At 39.7% G+C, this 4,044-nt stretch overlaps 1 pseudogene; it reads right to left on the bottom strand.

Annotated features, from left to right (window-relative positions):
• Positions 1-230: 230 nt before the first annotated feature.
• On the bottom strand, positions 231-4,038 carry LOC138172609 (triosephosphate isomerase-like; annotated as a pseudogene).
• Between the last annotated feature and the right edge of the window lie 6 nt (positions 4,039-4,044).

Below are 4,044 nucleotides of genomic sequence, written 5' to 3'. Positions count from 1 at the left end.
CCATCGATGTTCCTTCTACCTCTAGATCCTTCAGTGTGGGCAGATAAAGGGTGAAGCTGGAATATTCTATATAGCACTACCAGTGTTTGATCCTGGGTCTTCTTTTCTTCTGCCCTCAGGGATGAGATGCTCCTAAGATGTTGTTTCTTTCAGAAAAGTTCCTCTGCCAAGGATTTAGAAATAGGAAGAGAAAGTGATTCAGTTCAAGGAACATTTATTGTGCACCTCCTATACATATAACACTGTGCTTGGCACTGGGAGAAATAAAAGAATGAAATTTTGTATACATGGGTACATGAGTGTGTGTGTGTGTGTGCTTCCTTCCAATTTACAGTAAATGGAGAAAATCTTGCTCCAGCTGAGGAGCTGTGCACACAATCTACATAGTGGAGGAAGGTGTAGTTTGAATTAAAACATGGGGGGAGGGGAATCAGCACCACAATCACATGGGAGGGGGAGGGGTAAACCATACTTATATAGCCTTGTCCCAGCTCTGTATATACGGGAGTCAAAGGGCCACATGAAGGGCCCAGCTTTTGGTTTGGATGATGTACATGAATTCAGACTTAAGGGAAGCTCCACCCACCAAGAAATCATCCAGTCAGGTTAGCATGCCAGCCAGATCCTTACAGTTGACTCTGGTCACATAGCCTCCATAAATGATCCTGGTAGATTGTGATACAGGTTCTGAGATGTGGGTCTTAAGCCAGCACTGAAGCTTCTCATGTACCTTCTGGGCCTGATGGGGTGTAGCTGTCTTGCCAGTACCAATAGCCCAGACTGGTTCATAAGCTAAGATGACTTTGAACCAGCTCTTCACATTACTGCAATGGCTTTGGTCTGGTCAAAAACCACCTTTTCAGTGATTTCAGCTTCCCTTTCATCCAACTTCTCACCAATACAGTCAGTCAGTCCTAGGTCTTCTGACAGAACATGGGCTACCTTATGCCCAATGAGCTCATCTGACTGTATCAGCAATGCCATATTCACAATGCCTATAGAGATTACAAATATGCTGATATAATTATCCATCACAAAATACGTCAGGTTTGCCATTTGGGGAAATAAACTAGAAAATTTATTAAGATACCAAAAGACTGAGTCCCAAAACCAGAAAGTGAAAGCCATCAGAGTAGTTATGATATTGGCACAGGTAGATAAACTAGAAAGCACCCACATTTTCAAGCCCTCAAAACAGAACAGGCTACCTCAGGCAAAGGTCCTCCTCTCCCCACTCACAGCAACCACCCAGCACGCTCCCAGCAGCTCTGGCCTCTGGCAGTGCTCAGCAGGAGTCCCAACTCAAAAAAAAAAAAAGGCAACTGCCACCAACTGCCAACCGCAGGACCGTTAGCTCGGCTTTTCACTTTCTCTTGCTCTGCTATGTCAGCACGTCCATGGGGCATGGGAGATCTTTAAATCTCATAACCCTTACACTGACCCCCCCAAAAATATGTCCCCTTTCAGAATGTCCTAGGATCATCCAGTGGGCCCACAGTTCTTAATCATGGCAGGACTGATCTCCCCAGTAAATTCACCCTTGGCCACTTTGTAGCAGTTCTGAGCAGTTACACCAATTTTTCCATCCAATTTCTGATGAACAAAGTCAAGGTAGATAGCAGGGGGTCCATATACCACTTTGGTGTTGGCAGGCACCTTGGCCCAGTGGAAGTGATGAGCTCCCCCATATACTTCTTGTCCCCATTCATCTTCTAATTGGCCCTGATAAAGAACTTCTGCAATGCCATGGCTCCTCGTTAATGGTCAGTGACTCCAAAGGAGACTCAAGATCAGCATCAGAACACAACCACCGCCCCAACCCCAAGTCACTCATGTAGACCTACATGGGTATACTTCTTACAGTTAGATCACAAATAGTCAAAACTCACAAATGATTTAACAGTCAGTTATCTGAACTATAATTTGCCCCTTAATTTGGGTTCTCTATAAAATATATCATATATGCATATATAGACGGATATGGATATGGAAATAGATAGATATAGATGTAGATGATATAGATATAGGTATAGGTATAGTTTTAGGTATAGGTATAGATGTGTATGTGTGTATGTGAAATCAGCAATCATTCCAAATATGAGTTAGCTAGACATGAGTGTCAATATATCTGTTCCCAGGCTAAGTGTGTGTTTTCTATTTCCTGAAAGAACTTATACACTATATCTTTAGCTACATTTTTAATTTTTTTTTTATTTTCAAGATTAACAAATACCAAATAAGATGAGTGATTCCATATGCAAGCAAAACAGGAAGACAATTATGCATTTAACTGAAAAACTTTGTGCATATTATCTTCAGAGTGGAAAAACTGGGTGATATGGTACGTAGGGGTTTTTATCACTGTAAGGGAAAGTAGAGACAGGAGCTAGTCGAATCTTCTCTCTGTGAAGCAGGGACTTAAGAAGAAAAGCCAAACTCAAGGAATGAGAATATTCTATCATCCAAGTCATCAATGAAGTCAGTAAAATGACATCCTACATACAGAAAAGAATAGACCAGGACTACTATCTCCCTTATTCTGAGCACTATGTTTCTTTTAATGTAGTCTAAGATTGAATTAATTTTTAAATGCATTTTATACTATTTTATTTTATTAAAAAACAATAAGCAATTATTTTCTCTCCTCACACCATCCCACATTGAATTTTTTAAATACCATATTACCCAGCTGAACCATCTTGAGTTTGCAGTTCATTAAAAATTCCAAATTTTTTCAAAGGAGCTATTATCTCTTTTTGGGTCTCTTCTTACATTGAAGTGTCCACCAGAAATTATACACTAAAGCCCCCTTAAACCTGCTAGAGGGGACCCCTACTGGGTTCCTTGGAAACCACCTAATAGGCTCCAATAGTAAAGAAATGTTTCACCTGTGTTGCTAAAGCAAGACACAGATTCCCATGGATTCAGGTCTGTTTATGTTTGTATTCCAAGCTTTGTTAAGGGACTATGGCTTCACTTTGCTTCAGCAGAAATAATATAAATGATTTGTCTTAATAGAATTATACTGAGAATGTTTTCTTGAGCCCAAATAATACTGGGAATGATTTGTCTTAATAGAGTAATACTGAGAAAGTTTTGCTTGAATGAACACAATGCTGATACTCTGTTACTAGCATTCACATTGTCTATAAAATTATGTCTAATAGAAAGCTCAAGGCTGTCTTTCAGTCTGAAAGGCAGTCTCGGCCAGTTAATAAACACTCCTATCAAATTATAATTGGCCTAGCTGTCCTGTTATGTCTCGGTGTCCATTACAACATGCTATTAGATATCTTTGTAGAAATATTTTTGTATCCTGATTTTGTCATCTAATATGTTTGACATCCCTCCTAATTTTGTGCTTTCTACAAAATTTTTAAGCATGTCATCTCTGCTTCCATTAAAATGTTACATTAAAATGACTTTTCTACTGTTTTCTTCCCTATCCTTCACCTCTCCAGATGCTATTCATTTTTTAGGACCACATCAAGTCTCCCCTCATCCTTTAGGGCAAAAATCCTGACCATCCCAGCACATACCTCATCTGACATCTCTGGTACTTTGTACCACTGAAGTTAGACTGCCTGGTGTTATCATATATGCTCATTGCCAAGTTGGATAGAGTAGAAAGGGCACTGGTTTTGGAATCTGGAGACCTGGTTTGAAACCAATCTATGTCACTTCCACTTGAGTGACCATGGGAATTTTCTTAACTGGCAAGTGACTTAATTTAAATCAGCAACTCAACCTCTCACTAAACTTCATCATCATAAAGCGAAGAGGTTGGGCAAGGATTCTCAACTCTTTTGGAATCATGGACCCCTTTTGAATACTGGTGAAGCTTACAGACCCCTTCATAGAGTAATGCCTTTAAATGCATAAAAAAATTGCACAGGATTGCAAAATAAATCAGTCTTGTTAAAATAAAGATGTATTTTTTCCCATCTAAATTCACTGACAGCCTTGAATCTTTTTGTGGAAGATTTTAGAACCCATGGAGCTAAAGTTATGCATCCTTGGAGTCAAGCATCTCTAAGGTCCCTT

This window comes from Petaurus breviceps, unplaced genomic scaffold, assembly GCF_028583685.1.
Source record: "Petaurus breviceps papuanus isolate PSGF00001 unplaced genomic scaffold, PetGlider_PUasm1.0 551, whole genome shotgun sequence".
In the NCBI taxonomy this organism is placed as follows: domain Eukaryota; kingdom Metazoa; phylum Chordata; class Mammalia; order Diprotodontia; family Petauridae; genus Petaurus; species Petaurus breviceps.
Note: the sequence above shows the minus strand (reverse complement) of the source record. Positions and strands in the feature narration are given on the sequence as shown.